Source organism: Rhineura floridana, chromosome 9, assembly GCF_030035675.1.
Source record: "Rhineura floridana isolate rRhiFlo1 chromosome 9, rRhiFlo1.hap2, whole genome shotgun sequence".
Lineage (NCBI taxonomy): Eukaryota > Metazoa > Chordata > Lepidosauria > Squamata > Rhineuridae > Rhineura > Rhineura floridana.
The window spans coordinates 19,459,353-19,468,892 of NC_084488.1; the positions used below are offsets into that span (position 1 = coordinate 19,459,353).

At 43.6% G+C, this 9,540-nt stretch overlaps 1 pseudogene; it reads left to right on the forward strand.

The window, feature by feature from the left end:
• Window positions 1–1,025: 1,025 nt before the first annotated feature.
• On the forward strand, window positions 1,026–1,144 carry LOC133364671 (5S ribosomal RNA; annotated as a pseudogene).
• The last annotated feature ends 8,396 nt before the right edge of the window (window positions 1,145–9,540 follow it).

Genomic DNA, 9,540 nt, shown 5'->3' on the forward strand with positions numbered 1-9,540 from the left:
CATCTAACATCTCCACAACACTAGGCTCCCTTCTTCCTACAATGGTCTTCTAGTGACTGGCCTGACCTGAGGGCCCTTGAACCCTTCTTGCCAGAAACAAGTAAATGTTCCCTACCCAGGCTCCCTAAGCAGATGAGAAGGAATGATCGCATTACTTCAGCTTGACCTGGGAACACCATCTTTTAGTTAAGATTTCTATCTTAATTTCCAATCAGATTTTTTTTTAGTGGTATGCTCCAAGCAACTATTGTTGATGCTTAATGTATCATACTCTATGACCTCATTGGGCACCACCCCTATGACATCACCAGGACACACACCCATGATATCACTAGAGCCCACTCCCCATGTCATCACTAGGGCTCACACCTGAAATCTCAGGCTTTGGGATGCTTCTGACCTGGCAACCCTAAACTGCATCCTGAGGAACATTGCTGAAAAGGGTATCTGGTAGAATATCTTTGATATGAGATTGGTTCCCAAATATTACCGGTATGTTGCAAAGGAGTACTTTTGTTGAACTTTTAAAATTACAAAGTTGTTGTTAAGAGGGTGTTTTATTTCTATTTTTTTAGAAATCTACAGTCCTTATAGATTTATTCTGAGACTGTCCATTAAAATCTACCTTACAGCAGCATCCTAAATATAAATTATGCAGTCTTGGATGCTGGGAATCTATGTTTTTAAAAATGTTTTCTGTTTAAACTGTAACCCCTCAGCATATCCTAGCCATCTCCCTTGGTAGGACTGGAGTACAAGAAGCTGCTCAGATGCTTATTTTTAGTATTCTCTTCTTTTACAAATTAGAACTATTAATTTTTATTTTTATTTTTGTGAATTCATCCTGGCATTTAAAGTACTTTTGCTGTAAATACAAATAATTCCTATTCTACAATCTTGAACTACCTGTCTTACAGTGCTGAAACATTCATACTTTTAAACAAATGTTGTAAGAGAGTCTTTGTGCAGTTAATACAATTCATTCAGATTCTACAGTCTTAAAAACTACATCTTACAGGCATGTTGCTTATGGCTATACTATCCTGAACACACCCTATCTCATCTGATCTTGGAAGGTAAGTAGGGTCACGCCTGGTTAGTAGTTGGATGAGAGACTGCCTGGGAATACCAGGTGACGTAGGCTTAGAGGAAATGGAAATGGACTGCCTTCAAGTTGATCCCGACTTATGGCGACCCTATGAATACGGTTTTCATTAGAGGATGATAACCATGATAACCCTATGAATATATATATATATATATATATATATATATATATATATATATATATATATATATATATAATATTATTCATAGGGTCACCGTAAGTTGTAATTGACTTGAAGGCATATAACAACAGGCATGTTGGAAGGGGGGGCTGCTTTAGCTGTAGCTCTCAGGTAACCCTCTATTTTATTTTTACAAAGATTTCCACAATATGGTAAGTGCTGTTTGTATAGAAGATACATGGTAAGTGGAATGAAAGAGGAGGGGGGAGTAAATGAGCAGTAGAATGCTGGATGATTGGCTGAGTGTTTGGATGGCTGAGAGTATAAATGGAAGGATGACAGTTGAATCTGGGGGGACGTGAGTGGGTTGTTTTGGTGGAGTTTGGAGGTGGGGGTGAGTTGGTGTATGTCAGGAGAGTGTGGAGAAAGAGGGAGGTGGAGTTCAGATTAGTAATAAGTCAAATATCACAGTAATAGATGAAACCATAAGCTTGTAGATCATTATCAAAGTTATCTTGTTATTAATGTTATTTAATAAATACTATTTTGGTTTACCGAAGGCCTGATCTTTGGCTGGGGCTTCACAGACCAGAAGGGAGGGTAGGGTAATGACCAAGGCTGAAGGGAAACAGTAACAAATGGTGGCAGCAGTGAAGAGGAGAAGATAACATTATAAGTATCCAAAGCAACCCCGAGTTATGAGTTATCTGCATTGATACAAGGGGGTTGGGAACAGCATAGGCACGCAGTCACAAATGTAACCAGATAGAGAGACTCAGGCAAGGTCTCTGGGAACATTGGTTGTAGAACGTGACTGGTGGTGCTGCCTAGCAGGGGGATCTATTGAGATCTGTGCTAGAGCAGAGAGAGAAACCATAAAAAAGGACAGTCCGGACTGGTGGAGTCCCTGGTGGTGCCTAGTGAAAGGCAGTAGCCACGAGCAGGTAGGAACCTGACAGGGAGAGCCAGGGAAGGGTGTCACAGGTGTTGGCTGTAGCGGTGGGATACAAACAAAAGAGAGTCCAGATACGAACAAAAGAGAGTCCCTAAAATTGGTGTGGCAAAAAGAAATAACAAATAAAGATTACTTGTGAGAGTGACTGGCAAAGAGTGTGTGGCAAAGAGTGAGTGAACTCCAACATCATGGCTGAATACATAAAGATGAAAAGAGAGGAGCTGGTGGAGAAGTGCATAACATTCAATTTACCTCACGAGGGTAAAGGGGTAGATGAATTGTGAGTAGCACTAATAGGATTTACAACTGTCCATCAAAAACAACCTGTCAGGGAAGAGACCCCAGAAGGATACTTAAGCAATCCCGCTTATATAGAGTATTTGAGAGAGAAGTTGAGGATGGAGGCTGAGGAGAAAGACAAACAGAGGGAGTTGGAAATTGAGAGAATGCGAATGGGGTTTGAGGAGAGGGAGAAGCAACGAGTATTGGATGCTGAGATACAGGTGGAAAAGTTAAAGTTTGAAAGAGAGAAGTTTCATTCTGATGAAACAAGAAAGGACAGAAATGAAACAAAGATAAAGGTTACACCGAAAGATTTTGCAGTGTTTGAGCCGGGACAAGATCCACAAATTTACCTCAGCACTTTTGAAAAAGCGGCTCAAATGTAGGGGCTACCAGAGGATAAATATATGCAATATTTATCGAACTTGATCAAGGGGGAGTTGGCAGAGGTATACCAATATTTCCCCTCAGACAAGCCCGTCACATATGCCGAGTTTAAAGAGGCAGTATACAAAAGATTCAGACAGGGACCTGACTACTTTAGGAAGTTATTCCGAAACTGTCAGATCCAAGCAGGGAGGTCTTTTGTTGAACTGGGAGCAAAGTTGATGGATATATTTGGAAAGTGGATGAGTAGTGCCAAAGCTCAGTCAGTGGAAGAGGTGAAAAACCTCATGATACTGGATCAATTATTCCATCAGTTACCACCAGAAATAAGACTCCTGGTCAAAGACCGTTCCCCTACATCGGTGCAGGAGGCCGCAGAGATGGAGGATCACTTTGCCTCCAATACAACTGGCTGGGTGGGGAAAACATCAAGAGAGTTTAAACCCAGACCATATAATGGCGGCAAAAAGGATGTGGTACCACAGCGAGGGAGTCCTCCAATAAAATCTGAAGGGCACAGGACACAACAGAGTGGATCTGTGTACCCTAAAATGGAGGAGAAATTATGCTATAAATGTGGTAGACCGGGGCACCTACGTTTTCAATGTGGGGTTGCCAACCCCATTAGTAATCCTGCTCAGGGAAGGGCAGTAAAAACAGAACCAAAAGAGCTGGAAACAAAAAAGGTTCAATTCTGCCAGATAAACTGGACAGAAGTAAAAGACTTTGATACGAGTCTAAGAGAGGAAGTGTGTGTTCAAGGGGCAAATTATTGGGCATTGCTTGATACTGGTGCCGCTCAGATGTTACTGAGGCCAGATTTAATAAAATCTGAGGAAATATTACCTCAGGAAACGGTGACTATCCAAGGAGTGAGGGGTGAACCAGAAAGCTTACCCATGGCCCTAGTAAACATACAGTGGAGAGACAAAGAGGCAAAATATAAAGTAGTTATTAATGCCCAACAACAAGAACCAGTGATCCTGGGAAGAGATGTAATGGGGGCACAAGGAAAAATATATGTGGTGACCAGATGACAGCTTGGCAGAGAGACAGAAGCCATGTTAACAGAGGCCGAAGAAAACAGGGTGCAACCTGTTATCGAGCCTAAGGTCACCATAGCAACCCTTGGCAGACCTGCTGAAGGAGACAAACTGTATCGAATGGTCTCTGGGGAAGAGGCAGAGCAGTTCAGGGTAGAGCTGGATAAGGATACAAGTTTGAGGCAAATAAAGGAGCAGGCCCTGACACAAAAGATTCCCTTTACTGACAAGCTGAGGAATCAAATTGTGTGTGAGAATGGGATTTTATATAGACTGTGGATGCCTGCTGAGAGAGAGAATGAATGTGAACCAGTGAAACAAATGATGGAAGTTGTGCAAAACAATTTAAGTCAAGTTCAGGAGAAGCAAAGTTACTGGTATGACAGAACAGCCAGGGAATGTGTGTATGATGTGGGAGATATGGTTATGGCATTCATACCCAGGAAACATGATAAATTACAGGCTAACTGGGAGGGACCATATACCATAAGAGAAAAGCTTGACACAGTGACGTATGTAATTACCACAGACCAATTAAACAAAAACAAAGTGGTTCATGTAAATATGTTGAAACCTTACCATACCAGGGATGCAAAGGTGTTGCAAGTTACCTTATTCCCTGAGGGAAGTGGGCCTGAACTTCCAGATTTGGTACAGGAAAGCAAAGACAAAGGAGGGGTAGATCAAGTGGAATGGTCGGAGGAGGTGAAAGAAGAAGTAAAGGAAGAGATTCTGAGAGTTTTGAAAAACTATGGAGATCTCTTTAGTAATAAACCTGGCCGAACCAGTATAGCCAGACATTCCAATGATACTGGAAATCATGCCCCAATCAGATCTGTTCTGTACCGTGTGAATGGGAAAGTTTTGAGTGAAATTAAAAGGGAGGTCAAAGATATACTGGAACTAGGAGTGATCAGGGAATCCATCAGTCCCTGGGCCTCAAGTTTTGTCCTGGTTCTGAAAAAAGATGGAACTACAAGATTTTGTATTGATTATCGGTTAATCAATAAAATTACTGTCCCAGATGCGTATCCTATGCCTAGGGTGGACGCAATGTTAGAGTTATTGGGGGCAGCAACCATTATCTCTACGATAGACCTCTGTAAAGGATTTTGGCAGATGGAACTAGACGAGCAATCCAGAGCCAAAACTGCCTTCAGTACACCAGATGGGTTATATGAGTTTGTGACTTTACCCATGGGACTAAGGAACTCACCAAGTTAGTTTCAGAGGCTAATTAATACTGTGTTGCGAGGCATGTCAGATTTTGCAGTGGCCTATATCGACAACGTGGCCATTTTCAGCAAGTCGGTGCCTGAGCATGTCCAACACCTGACGGCAGTATTAGAGGCATTAAGAAAAGCAGGGCTAACCATAAAAGCTAAGAAATGCCAGTTTGGATTGAATGAGGTCATCTATTTAGGACATAAGGTGGGGAGTGGGAAAATAACCCCCTTATGGAACAAAGTTGAGCCAATACAATCATGGCCTATCCCCTTAACAAAGAAACAAGTTAGGGCATTTTTAGGTGTGGCTGGATTTTACCGAAAGTTTGTGAAAAATTTTGGGGAAATAGCAACCCCCTTGCATGAGCTGACAAAAAAAAAGTGTGCTGAACGTGTGGTATGGACGGATGAATGTCAAAAGGCTTTTGATCTTTTGAAGCAAGCCTTGTGCCAAGGACCTATATTAATAGCACCAGACTATGAGCAACCATTCATCGTGGCTACGGATGCGTCGGACCTCGCGCTGGGAGTCGTCTTGCTGCAGAGGTGGTCCTGGGCTCTACAAGACTATCAAGTGGACTTCAAGTTCATCAAAGGCAAGGACAATGTATTGGCCGATGGACTTTCAAGGCAAGTGGCCGGGACTGCAGTGACGTGACGCAGACGTAGGAACAAAAAAGACATTTTCCCCATAAAGACTTGGTTTTATTGTTAACGTGGCGTATGAATCCTAGATCAGGAATAATACTCTGCTGTTATTTTTAAGGGGGGGGGAAATGTGATGTTCCTGTATTACTGTAAATATAGTAAGTGCTGTTTGTATAGAAGGTACATGGTAAGTGGAATGAAAGAGGAGGGGGGAGTAAATGAGCAATAGAATGCTGGATGATTGGCTGAGTGTTTGGATGGCTGAGACTATAAATGGAAGGATGACAGTTGAATCTGGGGGGACGTGAGTGGGTTGTTTTGGTGGAGTTTGGAGGTGGGGGTGAGTTGGTGTATGTCAGGAGAGTGTGGAGAAAGAGGGAGGTGGAGTTCGGATTAGTAATAAGTCAAATATCACAGTAATAGATGAAACCATAAGCTTGTAAATCATTATCAAAGTTATCTTGTTATTAATGTTATTTAATAAATACTATTTTGGTTTACCGAAGGCCTGATCTTTGGCTGGGGCTTCACAGACCAGAAGGGAGGGTAGGGTAATAACCAAGGCTGAAGGGAAACAGTAACAAATGGTGGCAGTGGTGAAGAGGAGAAGATAACATTATAAGTATCCAAAGCAACCCCGAGTTATGAGTTATCTACATTGATACAAGGGGGTTGGGAACAGCATAGGCACGCAGTCACGAATGTAACCGGATAGAGAGACTCAGGCAAGGTCTCTGGGAACATTGGTTGTAGAACGTGACTGGTGGTGCTGCCTAGCAGGGGGATCTATTGAGATCTGTGCTAGAGCGGAGAGAGAAACCATAAAAAAGGGCAGTCCAGACTGGTGGAGTCCCTGGTGGTGCCTAGTGAAAGGCAGTAGCCACGAACAGGTAGGAACCTGACAGGGAGAGCCAGGGAAGGGCGTCACACAATCTACTTTACAATATCCTCCTCAATATAATGTGCATTATTGGGTGCTGGGAACCTATGTATTTTGTTTAATGTAATGTTTTCTGTTTAAACTGTAACCTCCCAAACATATACTGGTCATTTGCCCGATTGAATTAAAGCTTAGAAGAAGCTATCCAGAAGAGGATTAAGCCCTAGGAAGCTGCTCAAGTCAGCATCAAATATATTTTATTTACTTTTTACATTAAAGCCAGACTGGCAAGAATGACTCGCTCACACCCTTGTAAGAACAGTCCTAATTTAATCTCTCACGTGTTCTATTGGAGAAGGCAAGTATTTAGAGCTTTATTTTTTTTAAAAAATCACTGTTTCCAAATAGACGATTGTATTCAGAGGTGTCATTGAAAGATGTAAGAAAGCTTTTATAACTTCTGTTTTTAACAACACTTGCATTGTGGTTTACCTATGGCTGGTCAATGTCCCTCAGTATCTTTTCAACAACTTTAACAGACTTCTGGGAACAACCTACTTTGGTCACCAGATTCAATATTTCATCAACTCTTTCTTGTGTTAGAACAAGACAATTCAAGCTGTATGTTGCTAAGATAACAATGTGAAACACACTTTTAAAACAGATTTTCCCACATATAATTCTCAACTTTCCACAGAGGACAGACTTCATCCAACTCAGACGTTCATGTGATTTATTTATTTATTTAATTAATTAAGCTTATATACCGCCCGACTAGCAACAGCTCTCTGGGCGGTGAACATTAAAAATACAATAAAAATAACACAAAACTGTACACAAAACTGTACAGTCTAAAATCAAAATATAATAATTTACAATTAACAAGAATTAAAATGCCTCAGAGAAGAGAAAGGTTTTAACCTGGCGCCAAAAAGATGATAGTGTCGGCGCCAGGCGCACCTCCTCGGGGAGACCATTCCATAGTTCAGGGGCCACCACTGAGAAGGCCCTAGATCTTGTCACCACTCTCCGGGCTTCCCTATGAGTCAGAACCCGGAGGAGGGCCTTCGTAGTAGACTGTAGTGTACGGGCCGGTTCATATCGGGAGAGGCGTTCCGACAGATATCGTGGTCCCGCGCCGTATAAGGCTTTATAGGTAAGTACCAACACTTTGAATCTGGCCCGGAAGCATATTGGAAGCCAGTGCAAACGGGCTAGCACAGGTGTTATATGCTCAGACCGCTTAGTTCTTGTTAGCAGTCTGGCTGCCGCATTTTGCACTAGCTGTAGCTTCCGAATCGTCTTCAAAGGTAGCCCTACGTAAAGCGCATTGCAGTAGTCCAGACACGAGGTTACCATAGCATGTACCACTGATGAGAGGTCCTCCTTACTCAGATAGGGACGTAGCTGGGCTACCAACCGAAATTGGTAGAACGCATTCCGGGCCACCGAGGCTACATGAGCCTCAAGTGTGAGGGAAGAGTCTAAGATGACTCCCAGACTACGCACCTGTTCCTTTAGGGGGAGTGTAACCCCATCCAGGACAGGGTATATATCCACCATCCAATCAGAGAAACCATCCACCAACAGCATCTCAGTCTTGTCAGGATTGAGTCTCAGTTTGTAAGTTCTCATCCAGTCCATTGTCGCAGCCAGGCAACGGTTCAGCACGTCGACTGCCTCACCTGAAGAAGATGTAAAGGAGAAGTAGAGCTGCGTGTCATCAGCATACTGATGACAACGCACTCCAAAACTCCTGATGACCGCCCCCAGCGGCTTCATATAAATGTTAAAAAGCATGGGAGACAGAACCGAACCCTGCGGGACCCCACATTGGAGAACCCACAGTGTCGAGCAATGTTCCCCAAGCACTATCTTCTGGAGACGACCCGCTAAGTAGGAGCGGAACCACTGCCAAGCAGTGCCTCCAACTCCCAATTCCGCAAGCCTCTCCAGAAGGATACCATGGTCAATGGTGTCAAAAGCCGCTGAGAGGTCAAGGAGAATCAACAGAGTTACACTCCCTCTGTCTCTCTCCCGACATAGGTCATCAAACAGGGCGACCAAGGCAGTCTCAGTGCCAAAACCAGGCCTGAACCCCGATTGAAATGGATCTAGATAATCGGTTTCATCCAATAGTGCCTGGAGCTGGTCAGCAACCACACGTTCCAGGATCTTGCCCAGGAACGGAACATTGGCTACTGGTCTGTAGCTGCTGACATCCTCTGGGTCCAAGGAAGGTTTTTTCAGGAGTGGTCTCACTGCCGCCTCTTTCAGACAGCCAGGGACCACTCCCTCTCGTAAAGAGGCATTAATCACTTCCTTGGCCCAGCCAACTGTTCCTTCCTTGCTAGTTTTAATTAGCCAAGAGGGGCAAGGATCCAGTACCGAAGTGGTCGCACGAACCTGTCCAAGCACCTTGTCCACGTCCTCGAGCTGAACCAACTGAAACTCATCCAACAAAACATGACAAGACTGTGCTCTGGACACCTCAGTAGGATTAACTGCTATTAAATAGGAGTCTAAGTCCCAGCGAATGCATGAGATCTTATGCTGGAAGTGTTCAGCAAATTTATTACATCGATCTACCGATGTATCTGCCGTATCTTGTAGGCCTGGATGAAGTAGGCCACGAACCACTTTAAAAAGCTCCCGTGGGCGTGAGAGAGATGACTGAATAGTGGCAGCGAAATGTTGTTTTTTTGCCGCCCTCACAGCTCCTACATAGAGCTTAGTAGAAGCACGAACCAGCTCATAATTGCATTCGTCGGGAGTTCGTCTCCATCTCCGCTCAAGCCGCCTCCTGTCTTGTTTCATCGCTCTCAGCTCCGGAGTATACCAAGGAGCTGTATGAGCTCTACATAGGAGAGGGCGCGCAGGAGCGATCGTG